A 15,719-nucleotide genomic window follows, 5' to 3' on the forward strand; every position below is an offset into this window, starting at 1 on the left:
AAGAGTAGACATTCAAGCTGCCTGAGGCCCTTTCATAAATAACAAAAAAGATTGGCACCAGGTAAGTCTTACCAAATGCTCTACAGCGTTTACAAAGTTTTTCTATTTGAATTTATTTCAAGCAGTCAATAAATAAATGGTTCCACGCTATTAAAAATGGAGAAAAGAGAAAACTACAAACATGTGCTTCTACCTCCTGCAATTTGGTCCATTTCCCCAGCTCCCGTCTCAGAGAAAGATGTAATTGTTCACTTGATGACCCTGGTACCCAGCGTATTTTCTTTGGGACCATCTTTTGAATATTATTTTTGTATAAAGCCAAGTAAATGAATGGAGAAGTTGAAAAACATAATTAGAATGTTATATTGACACCGTTGTAGATTTTCCGAATGCCGAGAAACAAGACGTGAATGGAAATGACTTTTGCCAAAGTGAATATTTTATGCATCTTTATATAGGGCATATTCCCAAATGAAACAAAATGTACTTGGATAAAATAAAATAACAAAATATTTATTGAACATTTTTAATTTATGACATATATTTGACACATTTAGGTAGAACCCTTATACTCAAAGACTTACATTCTAAGCATTTACTTCTTTGCATGTGTCTTTTTCTCTCTTCCTTATTTTCTATCTCAGAGGCACTTTTAGCTATTTGGTAGGAGCTATAGATATTCTTCCCAACCACAGGCCTGTAATCCCCCTGGAACCATTTGTCCTTCCAAACTATCTTAGTGACATACACAGTGATTCTTAGTGATTTTGCAGGCTCTCTGAGATCCTGTAAGACACCAAAAAAGATTTTTAAACTAACCAAAGTGTCCTATATTGACATTAACCTTGAATCACCCATAAATGACTGTTCATTTTCTAGCATCAGAGACAATATCCTTCCATTGGCAGGGTAGCATGGACCCCTTCACACAGTTATGAACCTGTGTGGAACATCAAGGTTTAAAGAATGAAGCTATGCTGAAAATTCTAGGAAAGACAAAAAAATAAGCCACAGTAAAGTTGGTGATGAGTTATTGCTAAAGATATACTACAAACCTAAAGGTCCTTGATTAGGAATTTGGAGAACTGTGCTTCTAGTTGAAGAAATTATGGGGATAAGAGATGGCTTCATGGATGCCATACTATAAAACAGGCTTTGTATAATTGCTTCTATTTTCTTCAGAATTTTGAATTGTTAGTTCCATATATAAACAATACGAAATATACCTGTATCATATTGTGCTCTTAGTCTTGTCAGTAAAGAGTTTTCAGTGGTACTACATTCTATTGGTTTTGTTATAAATTTTGCTTTGAAGTGTGTGTATAGATTGTTGTTGACAAAGTCCTTCCTCAGCTCTAATTGTTCAATTACAAAAAAAAATGTACCAATTACCCTTCCAAGTTTGAGCCAGGCCTTATGCAGAGTTCCCTGATTTTTGTTCAGTGACCAAGTTTCTCACTGAGCCAAGAGTCTTTATTTCCCTTTCTTCTGCTCCCCCACCCCCACCCCAGCCAATTCGGTTTCCCCAAACAAATCATCCTCCATCTATTTCTCCACTTGCTGCTCTGGCCCTTCTTTTTGGCTGATCTATGAATTCACACTCTACATTTTTTACTACCTTTGTCTTTTCAAAATGTTTTACAAAGCTGCTTCCAGCTCACCAGAGCAGTAATAATCCATTCCCCCAACGGAAGTGTCCAAATCCAAACAAGACACACTCAGAAATGACCACAGGTGATGCACTGATAAATATTTGGTTTCTGTACTATTTGATTTTACCTCATGTCTCCTCTCTACTTTGCAGACCAGTTGTGCTTTTGGGTGTGTCTTTTCACAGGTGTGCTCAGTTACAAAATTCCCATTAGCCCACTGACACCCATCAGTGGTTCCAACAATGTCTCCCCACTGAATTCACTGGGAATCTTCATAAAATTACCTAAGCACAGACTCACTCCAGACCCATTACGGTAAATCAGAATATCTGATTGAAAACAACTGATCTAGAGTAGAATGTTAGTCTAATTTTGTTCTTTCCCATCCTGGGATAAAGAGGGAAAATCCTGACTAGTCTGGAAATACAGTGGAAAAAATAAGAGAAAATGGCATGCTGAATCATGACTAGAAGGTTAAAGGTGAGCAAGGGCTTATCTTTTTCCAGGACATTGCCATGTCAGTCCAGGGAAACAAAAACATTTACTTCAAATGATGGTCCCCTCTTGGACTCCAAGTTTCCATGACCCATACTCCACCCTACCCAACCCCTGCTGATGAGTGGTAAGATTCTCTGAAGATTGATTCTATTGAATCTATTACCTCAAACATATGATAAGCTATGTTTGAGAGTTGTTTTCAGGTAGTATTGTCTTAATTGTATTGATTAGATTTTCCCAACCAATGTGCTCTGAGCAGGTTTACAGTGTGCTGGGACATTGGTCCCCTTCAGCCTCTGCGGTGGCCAGGCAAGCCTGGGACAACTAAGAGCCCAGTCCAAAATACTCTGGCCTGGAGCAACCAGATGCATTTAACCCAACAGGAATTAACTGCTATTTTCTATGTATGTTGTAAAGTGGAAAAGCAGGGAAGTCCTGGAAAAAAGTACAGATGGCAGAATCTTCAGTGTCTGAAATGATAAGCAATACAGAGCACCAAGTTTGAATTCAGTATAGAATAAATTATATACTACACATAAATCCATCCATCGGTTACGATAATAGAGGAGTAAAGCCATACGCAGCATACTAGATGTGAAAAATTAAGCAACTTGTACTAAAAGAAATTGTTCCTCTGATATCACCTGGTAACATAAAAATTATTGTCATATTGCTCACAGTCAAAGTAACACAATATAATAATACATGAGTACGCCCAGCAGGTATGGCTCAGTGGTTGAGTGTTGACCTATGAACTAGGAGTTCATGGTTTGATTCCTGGTCAGGGCACATGCCCTGATTGTGGGCTCGATCCCAGTGTGGGGCATGCAAGAGGCAACCAGTCAATGATTCTCGTGCATCATTGATTCTCTTGCATCCCTTCCTCTCTGAAATCAATAAAAATGTTTTTAAATAATAATAATTATACATGAATATAATAGACTTATAATAGATACTCAGTGAACATTGATTGAAAAGATTATTGTTTATTTATCATCTCCAAAAGAATTATTTCAATACACTTGGATCAGTTTTTCAGTTCCAGTTCTCAGATTAAAATCATGGATTGGTCATGAAGAATTACTTCCTTGGGTTTAATGATCACAAGAGGAAAGTGGTATAGTGCAATTCATGAAAAATGGAATTCTGGGCTAATTAGACTTTAACTTCAAAAAGTGAGATATTTATGTTGCCATCACAATAGATTCTAAATGTCTATAAGGACAGAAAACTCAAAAAGACAAATTTATTATAATATTTATTCATTCGGGTAATTCAGACATTGTTTTCCCAATGATGGCTAAGACACCCTTTTGGGGTTTCTAGATAAGAAACATAGAAATCACATTATATTAAGATCACAAAATATCTCAGTAATCAAGAATAGAGAGGTTTACCTAAAGAAGCCAATGAAAGTGAACAGAAAGTTCTCTGACAGGTTCTAATATTTTAAACATTAATAACATGCACAAAAGACAGAGGAGGGTTCATCTAACCAAAGGCAAACCCAAATGTGTGATGCAAACCAGTAATAAAGATCATTGTTAAAGGTTTTATTAAAATGCTCCTTAAAGAACAAAGGTGGAAAGGACTGGCCCATGGTCTAAGAAAGTGGAAAAACATTAAATGCAGCAGAAGACTAAGAGAAGGCAGTAAAAGCTTAGTACCCATTTCTTGTCTTTCTTCTTGTCAAAAAGAATAAATTCAAAAGAAGAGGTACAGCTTTGTTTTTAAAAAGGGTCAGTGTAGAGGACTGGAATGGGAGCCAAAGAAAGTGAAAAATAGACAAAATAAAAACAAGGGCAATTTTGCAAAAATTCAAGTTTTTGGGTCGAGTGAGTTATACTTCCAACTATTTGCAGATATATTTGCTAAACTCCTGTCAATAATCCTGGTGGAATTATGGAGAACAGGAAAAGTGTCAGAAAACTAGAAAAAGGCAAAAGTTGTCTGAATTTTATTTGGTTAAAAAAAAAACATCAAATGACCTCTGTTTATAAAGTAGCTCCTCTTCAGTTTAGCCACCAAGTTTAGTTATGATGGCTATGTAAACAAACAGGGACGGAGTGTACTCAGAGTACAGCAGAGTTCTGATTGGGCAGGTTAATGTATGATTCAGTCGATCCTATCATGAGTGAGGTCCAGTCACCCAAGTGTAGGTTTCAGGGACTGTTCCTGCAGTAGCCAGTGCAGTTTGTGTTTTACATTTTATCTGCTTCCTAAAGAGTCCTATACCTAGTCCCATGGTCGGCAAACTGCGGCTTGCGAGCCACATGCAGCTCTTTGGCCCCTTGAGTGTGGCTCTTCCACAAAATACCACGGCCTGGGCGAGTCTATTTTGAAGAAGTGGCGTTAGAAGAAGTTTAAGTTTAAAAAATTTGGCTCTCAAAAGAAATTTCAATCATTGTACTGTTGATATTTGGCTCTGTTGACTAATGAGTTTGCCAACCACTGACCTAGTCAATATCCTGCAAGTATGTATCCTGCAAAAAACAATTTAATTAATTTTAGAGATAATATTAAATACTGCAAAACGCACCTCTTACCAAAATACATGTGCTTGTATCTTATATACTTATAAAATTGATGTTAACTGGGTGAATGAAGTAGCCATATGGCCATGTGCCATGATCCATTTTCTGTCTTCTCTGTGAAGTCAGGAGAATATTTATTGTGGTATAGCACCCTTTTCTAGAGAGGGGCCTGCACACTCAGGCCCTAAGAGAGTGCCTACCCTGCTGTGTGATAAAACCATCTGTGGGACAGTGGGGATAAGGGGTCACACAGTAACAGCCTTGGTGACTAAATTTACCATAAGATAGGACCTGGGTTATAGGAAAAGATAGCATATTCATTTTGGGATCTATCCTATATAATAAAGCCTAATATGCTAAGTGTCCAGTCATCCAGTCAACCAAAGGGTAATATGCTAATGATATGCTAAGACCGCTCAACCACTCGCTATAACGTGCACTGACCACCAGGGGGCAGACGCTCAATGCAGGAGGAGCGCCACTCAGCCAGGAGCCTTGCAGCTGGAGAGCACAGCGGCTGTGGTGGGAGCCTCTCCCACCTCCGTGGCAGCGCTAAGGATGTCCGACTGACATCTTAGGGAGCAGGCATAAGCCGTCAGCCAGACATCCCTCGAGGGCTCCCAGACTGTGAGAGTGTGCAGGCCAGGCTGAGCAGACACACCCGCCCCCTCTGTGCACGAATAGTTAAATGTATAAAGTTCCCCAACACTCTAGTCTCAACAGAGAAGCCAGTGAGAACCTTTAAGAACATTAGTCAGATCATGTCACTCTCTCATTTAAAACTTTCTTATGACTCCCCATTTCTCTCTGAGTCCCTAAACATCATTTGTCATCTCTTCCCACTTGCCCCACACTCTCTCTGCTTCAGCGTGCTGGGCTCCCTGCTGTTTCTAGAACATGCCCACATGTTTGTTGTGGTCTTATGCTTGCTATTCCCTGAGCCTGAAACGCTCCTCCCAGATGGTTTTGTGGCACCTCCCACATTTCATTCAAATCTGTTCCCTGTCACCTTAGAGCAGTCTTTAAATAAACAGACCCTCCTTTATTTAAACTGCAGTCCTCTCCCCATCCAGGCCACCCAGCCCTCCCTGGCCCCTTCCTTGCTTTATTTCACCCATAGCACCCACCTCATGTCCCTATAGACAATTTACTTGTTGGTTTTATTGGCTATCTGTCTCCACTAGAAACTGAACCTCATGAGAGCAGTCACATCTTGTCTGTTTTGTTCGCTGCTATATTCCCAGGACCAAGAACAGGGACTGGCACATAGTAGGTATTCAAACACATATCTGAGGAATAAATGAATAAATATCCAGTTGGTCTATAACCCAAAAATGAAATTCAAACCTGAGCTGTAGACTTAGTCATATAGGATAAGAATGCAAGGAGTGATGGTACCAGAGAAGAGAAAGTAGAGGACCTCTCAGCTCCCCCCAGTGCTAAGATTTTAACCTACGTATTACACACACACACACACACACACATGCACACACACTCATATTCACTCACCCATTCACACAAAATCTCCATGTAGAACTACATGTAAGTCTTTTCCCCAAAACAGTCATCTTAGAAAATACTTGAAAAAACACGTTTTGTGGACAACTGTGTTTGGGAAAGGCTGGATGATCTCACCTTCTCAGATACTCACAGTGAACATTAATATATTGAAGAATCTGAAAGATCTCACATGTATTAGTCAGTGTCCTCCAAATAAATGTCTGACTAATACAGATTTTGGTACCCAGAGTGGTTCCAGAGGAACAGAATCTTAAGGATGTGTCTTCTGAATTGGTTTCAGATTTTTTAGAACTGAATCTCTAACCTGATTAGATTTAAAGATACTAACTACTTTATTTCCCATAGTAAAGAGAGCACTGATAGTCCATGTGGTCATAATACCAGCATATACAAAATATCAACATAGGGTATTCCTAATCAACCCTTATACTAGTAATCTTACAAGTTTCTGGGTAACCATGTAGGTGTTTCCTTTGAGCATTTTTGTCACACTAACAAGTATAATGAGATTTGCTGATGGCTCCTAATGTTGCTGAAGAAAGTAGGGAAAGAAAAAGTTGAGCTAAGGGATTCAGATTTCTACCTGAAGTGCTGCATGAATGACTGGAAAGTTTCTATGTCTGCTCTGAAAGAGATTCATTTCCTACAGCTGCAGAGCTGCGATTTCTGAAAACCAAGCCCAGAATCTCATCCTGCTAGTGGCTGGATTACAACACAAATTGATTTCCCAACATGGCAAGTGGTCTACTGTTAAACTGAGGGCATTGATTGGATGAAATGGGATCCTGAAAAGTGGAATGAGGACATGAAGCCCCTGATGAAGCGGGAATTTTGAAACCCTCAATTCTGATGAGCCTTCTTTGCCAGTAAAAGCAGCCTCTTCACCTATCATAAGAATACATCACAGACTTGGGGTGTCTTAAATATCAGAATTTTGCTTTCTTACAGTTCTAGAGGTTGGAAGTCCAAGATTAAGGTAGCAACATATTTGGTTTCTTCTGAGGCCCCTCTCCTTGGCTTACAGATGGCCACCTTCTTGCTGTGTCCTCACATGGTCTTTTCTCTCTGCTGTGCATCCCTGGCATCTCCTCATGTATCCACATTTTCTCTTCTTAAAAAACCACCAGTCAGACTGGATTATGACCCACCCTAAAAGCCTTAATCACCTCTTTAGAGGACCTATTTCTAAATAGAGATTTTCTGAGATAATGAGGGTGAGGGTTTCAACATATGAATGTGAGCAATGGGTGGGGGTTGGGAAAATACAATTTAGCAGATAACTTGCAATTTTTTTAAGTTTAATTTTGTTAAACCTCTATGTTTCCCAAGAATATTTGACTATAGCACCCTTAATTCACATTTTAATTACATATCAAAAAAGTAATGTTATTCACTTCGAATACCCTCGAACACTGACCTAGACTTATATAGCAATATCAATATTATTTATACAATATATACAGGATAATACAATGTAGAATTTATATAATATGTAGTATAATATATGCTTAATATTTATATAGCAATATCAATAAGAATATTCTTTTTAAAAATATATTTTTATTGCCCTGGCTGGTTTGGCTCAGTGGATAGAGTGTCAGCCTGCGGACTGAAGGGTCCCGGGTTCGATTCCAGCCAAGGGCACGTGCCTGGGTTGTAGGCTCGATCCCCAGTAGGGGACATGCAGGAGACAGCCAATCAATGATTCTCTCTCATCATTGATGTTTCTATCTCCCTCTCCCTTTCTCTCTGAAATCAATAAAAATATTAAAAATATATATTTTTTAATTGATTTTAGAGAGGAAGGAAGAGGGAGAGAGATAGAAACATCACTGATGAGAGAGGATCATTGATTGGCTGCCTCTTGCAAATCCCACATTGGGGGTCGAGCCCGCCACCCGGGCATAAGCCATGACTGGAATCAAACTGTGACCTCCTGGTTCATAGGTCAACACTCAACCACTGAGCCACGCCTACAAGGCAGAATATTCTTAATAATAAAACTTTATTACAAAGTGATTGACAAAGCACTTTTATCCATGTGATTTCATTTGATTCCTACTTTCTGTGAGGTATACAGGTTAGATATCATTGTCCCTACTTAGCAAAACAGAAGATTGAATAAGGCCCAGAATGTTTAAGACTTACCAAGTTCATAGAGGTAGTAAATGGCTTCTCATGCTATTGATTTCTTTACTTGGTGAAATAATTTTTAAATCCTATGTAATACCTACCCTCCCTTAACATTATACCTTGGCTCTCACTTCCAGTCAAGACATAATGTGACATGGACTGTACCATATTAGTTAAGAGCACAGGCTGTGGAGCCAGTCACCCTGGTTTCAAATCTGCCTTCCTACTCACCTGCCCTATCATCTTGAAAAAGCAATTGAATACCTCTGTCTCTCAGGTATGATATTGACAACAGTACTTATATCTAAGAGAGTTATTGACAGGACTAAATGAGTTAATTCATGGAAGTAATTCCAACAACACCTAGCACATAGTAAATGCTCAATAAATCTTAGCTATGACTATAGAAATATGAGTAACTGGTTTTAACGGCAAAATAATATCCTATAACATGGATATAATATAATCAATTCAACCATTTCCCTACTGAGTCCAGTTTTTGCCATCTGTTTCCCTTCTGAAAAACAAACAAAAAATGAACAACACTTAGGCTGAAAAGAATCCCAAGTGCCATGTTGGCACAAACTCCTGGAATGAAGAACTCCTAAATACCTCCTGGCTCTGAGCAGACTCCAGCAGTGAGTGTGGTGGCCTGATGCTCCTTCTGAGGTCAGCAGACTTAGTGTGGAAGTCTCCTAAGAACAGGCTATCTCGGGGGACTTTGAGTATTTCCTGCCCGTGATCAGCAACATATTTTCTTGCAGTATTTTGGCAGGTTTGTCCTTGTTCCCAGCCAGAATCAGGAAGTCCAGAAGCACATGAAAACAAACAATACATTAAAACGCTTCTCTTAAATTATTCAAAGTTCAAAAAAAACACACAAAAAATTATTCAGCAATATTTGGACTTGGTTGGTATTTTATCTTATTAATTATATTTATTCTCATTGATGTGCTCATCCTTTTTTCCTAAACAAAAACTTTTCTTGGCAATAATTCCCACTACATATTTTTTCCTTGAAGTATATTTAAGTATAGCAAGTGACTAGACGGGGCATCACTATATTTTACAAAAATGTATAAGTATTTTCATGACCTGGACTGTTTTATCCTCTGTTCACTTTTCTAATTATTGATATCATCCTTAGAGATTACCACTGACCCACTGATCTTAAGATCAGCATGATTTTTTCCTAAAAATCCCTTCCCTTCATTCCAATGACCATAGTTGGATCAATTGGAAGCCAATACTATAAAGCCAATATTACAAAAAATACTTCTCAAAAATTTACCTACCACTTAGGATCCATCTAAATATCATCTCCTTAATAAAACTTTCCCAGTTTCCCAGCTCTACACAATGTCCAAAGGACTCTGCTTCTGTTTCTCACTACAGTCACTCAACTAAGTCCAAAGGACTTCTTTCAGTTATAATTTCACTTACCCTTTCAGCAAGCTCTATGTGAAAACCATTCCCTCCCTCCTGAATGACTCTCTTCCATGACACAACAAGCTTCTGGATGTCCTCCCACCTCCAAGGTGGTCCTTTCTTCATTCATTGACTACTCCTCCAGCAAGACATTCAGTGTCTCAGCTGCTCAAGGCTGGATTTAGGCCCTATTCACTTTTTACCCCATTTCCTAGGCAACTTCATACATGCTCACAATTTTATTTGATTTATAAACTTATATCACCATCTCAGACATTCCCCCTGGGTCCCAGACCCATATGTCTAACAGCCTACTTGACATTTTTGCTTTGAAATCTCAGTAACACTTAAACTCAGTGTGGCCAAAATTGAGTGCATAAACTTTTCTCCAAAATCTGGTTCTTCTAGATTTGCCATTTCTGTGATCAGCATAATCAATCATCCAGTTATGCAAGCCAGAAATCTAGAAATTATCTTGATACTTCCTTGTCCCTCAGCTCTCATGAAATTCCGCACCACATGTCAATTCTATTCACTTCTCTACCAGTACCATCACCCTTTCCAAGCTACCATCTTTTCTCACCTAAACTATTAGAGTGATCTCCTAACGAGTGATTCTTGCCCCACTCCAATACATTCTACATACTATCATGGGTGAGGAAGGTTGAGGAGGGGCAGGAATCTCAGAAGACCAGTAACAAAATATAAAAAATAGCTACTGGTTTTTAAGTGCCTACAGTGTTCCAGGCAGTGTGTGTGTGTGTGTGTGTGTGTGTGTGTGTGTGTGTGTGCACGTGTAGTGTGTGTGTGATATGCATTTATTTTTAAAAAAACAACTTTGTTTTGATACAATTCTGGCAATAAAAAGGACTACCCCAGAAATAAGTGAATAATGTACAAGCTTACATTATTTTCCTTACTTAAGGTAGACTCAGATCACATATTCCCTTAAAAAAAACTCCCCAAATTATTCCCTTTCTTCTCAGTCTTTATAAGAAGACATGTTCTTTGTGTTCTTTTAAGTTCTTTTACAGCTTCATAGAATTCTCTTTAGGCATTCCTGCTGCTTCTTTTTCAATACCTTTTTTTATTAGATACCTGTCTTCCTGCTGATGACAACTTTTTTTTCTAATTTTCCCTCTGTAAAACCATCAAGCTGAAGAATGTCTAGTCTGAGTTAAAACCTTCTTTACCTGTTATCTAATATTCATTTTTACAGCACTCAAGTCCCAAAATGCACATTTGTCACAAATACCTAACAATTCTAAGCTAAAGTTGCAACGTCGTGTTGTATTCGATAGAGATTTTGACTTGATGAAATTTCCTTTTTCTCGATTTTAATATAAAGATCAAGGTTTTTACAAAGAGAAGAAATAACTTACATGCATGGAAACCTTTGTTTCTTTTGTTAAAAGTGTGGTTTCTGGACAACTAACTCCTGGTTTCCCTCTTTCCTACACCCAAAGCACTCTCAGGGACAGCCCATGAACACACAATTAGTGCAAGACATCAATGGACAGGAAGCCTCCTACTCAGTCCAGTCAGCACGTAGCCCTTAGTGACCAGACAGGCCCAGACTCACTCAAGAAAGCAAAGCAGGTTTGAACCTCCAGAGGAGGAATTTGGTCCAATCAGCCATCTTGGACCTCATGGGAGTTCATAGCATTGGGAACAGTCATCTCTGCCTGAGTTATCTCCACTGGCTGCCTGAACCGTCCCATAAATCTACGGAGTGATTAAATTACACTCACTTCCTCCTCTTTGTTAGACTAGATAAACATCTTCAGAGAAATAATTCACTTTGCTAATTGAGAGTAGTCATCTGAAATATGCGGAGCTGCTGGCTGGTGAATGTGCTTGACTGAGATTTGGATATCTGGGTTCTCTCTGCCTTCATTTTGCAAGTCTGCAGCAGTGACATGAATTAATAATGCCTAAGAAAGTTCAAAGGGATACCATTTGTGAGAGCTTCTCCTCTCCCACTGTATTTGGGCTTGCATCTTTCTCACACTACCACCATCTCATCCTCCTCGTCACACTCCTGCTCTGAATCTCTATGCCGTGTTCTCTGCCGTCATCACCATTATCCTCTTCATTCGTCTCAGATGCAACTGCTCTGTCCCTTTCCTACCCTCTTCCCCCACCCTGAAGTGACCTTGACACCACGATGGGGCCAGAGTCTGGTTCTAGTCATGTGGCCCGTGTTTCAGCCACTGTAAGTTGTCATCACCATCAGAGTCTCCACTCTTGTTGCCAGTTACATAAGAGGCCACATAACTTCTGCTCCCTAGCACAAGCTTTTATTAAACAGAGACAGCCCGCAAGGCCAAGTGGGCAAGAGGTCCATCCCGGAACCACGTCCCCTGGGAGGGTGAGTGACTGACTCCAGGTTCCTGGAGCCAGGAGCTCCGCTCGCTGCCTGTGTTTGCAGCCTTAAATACATACTCAAGGACGACATGTTATGTTTTCAGCCTGAAGGGGCAAACGAGGAGCAGCCCTTTCAAAATAAGAATTCCCCTGCTGTTTGTTTCATTTTGGAACACAATGAGAACAGACTGAGGACACGGCTGAGCTGTCAACGCTTCCTACCCTGCTTCCACAGCACCTTTCCTTTGCCAGAAAGAGAGTTGCTTAAGTTAAACAAGGGCCTAATGAATAGTCAAAATAATTGTTTAGCTTGGATATAAGGCCTTAGGTAAATAGATGATTGCCTGAGGCTGAGGCCAGTAAAAGCAGTCCAGCAGGACGCCACTTGTTCTGTTCTTCGGACACCAGCCAGTGGCCTCTGCTCCTCCGGGGGCTGTTGTTACTGAATTATTTCTCTCTTCCCACAAGCATATTGAAGCAATTTAGTATCCAAAGGGTTTCATGAAAGCAAGGAGAAGGAGCAAGATCTTTCTATGTTATAAATATATACTTAAAACTGTAATTTTACCATATTAGAGTTTCAATGAAACAAAATGCTCAAGATATGGAATGTTTAGTGTGTTGGAGAATGTCTAAAATGCATTGTTAGCCCACTTAAAATTGTCCTGCCTCCTGCTTTACTAGTTTTTAACTATAATTGAATCCTTTTCTAAAACAACTATTTACTACATCTAAAGGCCGCTATTAGATTTATGATATGAGTAATTCTCTTCAAGACTGGAATTGTAGTTATAGACAGTATAAGCACTGAGAGGAAACTTTCAGGTTTGGGTTTTGTAGTTGTTATTGCTGTTTATTTGTTTTGTTTGTTTGTTTGTTTGTTTAGGTATCTTTGCTATCAAGTTACTGCATGGTTATTTATCTTTTTTTCCAAAAGTGAGGTTACATCATGAAAATTCTACTTCATTAAGAGCTTGAGTAAATTAGTTGCCAGGTAATTTCAGTTTTGCTGAATAATTGCTTCCCATTTCTTATTTGAAAAAAACAGATGCTTTGTTGATCCAGAGCAGGATCTGGTTGTCTGATTCTATAGCCCATATCCCTGGACTGCTATTCGAATAAACAACATCCATCTGATCAACTCTCATATTCATCAAGGGAGTAGATTGCCCTGGTATTCAGTTTCCAGGATCCATGACAAATATATAGTTGGTTTATTGGCAAAGAGTAATCAAAGGCTACATTTGGGTAATAAAAAAGATAATGCTTAATTGGTTATATAATTTTTTTATCCTGATAATCTGGAAGAATGGGTAAGAACATGGAGTTTGGAGCCAATTCTGAGTTTGAGCTCAAGCTCCATACTTATTCGCTCTATGATCTTAGACAAATCATCAAATGTCCATTGTCTTTAATTTCCTCACCTGTACAATAGTCTAATAACCATACTTACCTCATTGGGTTGTTGGATAAATGATATGAGAAAACATATGTAAATTACTGAGCACAGTGTAAGTATTCGTACATGTTAACTATCATCTTATTTTCATGCACCTTATAATTTCTTCACAACAACCCCTTAGAACAGGCAAAACTACTATAATTATTCTAATTTGAATATTAGAAAACTGGACCTCAGAATGGTTCTTAATTTTCCCTAGGTCACCCAATATGGTGAAATGCTGATCCTCTCAGTAACAGGAGTTCCCTGCTTCCTAGCATGTCACTCTCTTTTTATCAATTCTGCCTCATGGTTCTGTCGCCTGTCATTTTCTCTAAAGTCTTTCGTGGTAATGGGCCTCCTCTGCCTTATACTCTCAGATGGACAAATGGAATAAATTCTGGCAGAGGCCTTAAAATGTACATTAATATTATACAGAAGTTTTCTGGGAACATAGTGCTCTCAGGATAGCAAAACCAGGAGAACTCTTTGGTAATAGTGAGAAAAAAATACTAGTGGAGAAATGATTTCCAGTTGGTGAGCCTGAAACGCCTAGGAGAAGCCCAAAAGGATGACACAACAGGTCAGCAAATCCATAAGCCAGTCAGGCTTTGTAAACCAAATTAACATGGTCTCATCTATGCACAGTTTTTCAAGTATATGTCTAGCTCACTATCCTTCATAAAATATAAATTCATTTACAGGCAGTGCTGAATTTGTTATATCATTTTTTAAAATAATTTTTATTGATTTTAGAGAAGAAGGGACAGGGAGAGAGAGAGAAAATATCAATTATGAGAGAGAATCATTGATCAGCTGCCTCCTGCATGCCCCTCACTGGGCGTGGAGCCTGCAACCCAAGCATATGTCCGGACCGGGAATCTAACCATGACCTCCTGATATATAGGTCGATGCTCAACCACTGAGCCAAGCCGACTGGGATGTTTCATAATTTTAACATGCTATCCTGTTGGTTATTAAAAATACAGCTTCTAGCATGAGCAGTCTGTGATTTTTGTTTTCATTTTAAAAACCAGCTGTGCCCACTCTATAAGGTTAGAAACCAATGGTATTGAGGAGAGAGCACTCTGCCTATGAACTTTAACAACCTAGATTTAAGGACTAGCTCTACTAATTATAAGTTTAAAGCACTATAAACTCAGGCAGTCAATTAAAGTCAATAGACATCTACTGAGTGCCTTTAAGGGACCTGAGCCTTGAGCTGGGGTTAGGAGAGTGAGTAACAGTCCTTCACTTTCTTCTCTGAGCCTCTATTTTTCTCACCTATAAAGAATAATAGTGACTCTCTTCACAAAGCTAATGTGAGGGTCTAATGAGATTAAACCAGAAAAAGAATATAGTGTGAAGTTTGTGAATATGCTTTGTAAACTCTTTAGAGATTTATAAACAGAGGGGGCTCAAGACAACTGCTGAGAAGTAAACCCTTCAACTCTATTGGCCATCCACCCCCCCCCCCCCCGCCATGAACTTATCATAGCTGACAGCCTTCCCTAATTTGATATCATCTTATATTTATACTTCAAATATTTTTCCATATCTTCCCTTCTCCTCCCTCTTCACTATACTCCATAAATTGTAACATTCGCTAACATCAATATGTCACTACAGTATCAGATTAGCACTAAATAAGGCACCAATATTGAATTCAAAGTAGAGAATAGCCCAAGGCCTTAGAGCTTACAGTTTATAAGCCCAGGTGCACCCAAGGCCCATCTGTGAGGGGTATTTTAAACATTGTCAATTGCATGGGTTATGGCCGATGAGGATCTCACCCAGTTACTAGTTAACCCCAAGAGTTACAAAGACTTGTTCCTCCTCTTCACTCATAGGCTGAGGCCACAGTATCACCTCATGTCAGGGAAAGAGTGGGTCATGGGAGAGGACCCATTACTCATGGAAGAAAACTTTCCTGGTTCCGATGTTCAGAAATATATTAGGTCTTATGTGCTTGTACCTCTCTTCTGATTTCATGTTGTACGTACTAATTGGGAATTTGGTCTTTCTATTTATTTTTGTCACTTAGAATCTGCTAAGTACTAGACAATACACAAAGAACGATGGAGAAATACAGAACATGTAATACGAGTAACCCCTACTTTGCAGGACTGTGTAAGGAAGTAAATG

At 39.1% G+C, this 15,719-nt stretch overlaps 1 protein-coding gene across 3 annotated transcripts in view; it reads left to right on the forward strand.

Annotated features, from left to right (window-relative positions):
- Positions 1–15,719, forward strand: part of PDE7B (phosphodiesterase 7B) — a gene marked incomplete at its 5' end in the record, with an annotated part of 281,891 nt that overhangs the window by 192,911 nt on the left and 73,261 nt on the right. The window lies entirely within an intron of this gene.

This window comes from Plecotus auritus (assembly GCF_963455305.1).
Source record: "Plecotus auritus genome assembly, chromosome: 4".
Taxonomy (NCBI): Eukaryota; Metazoa; Chordata; class Mammalia; order Chiroptera; family Vespertilionidae; genus Plecotus; species Plecotus auritus.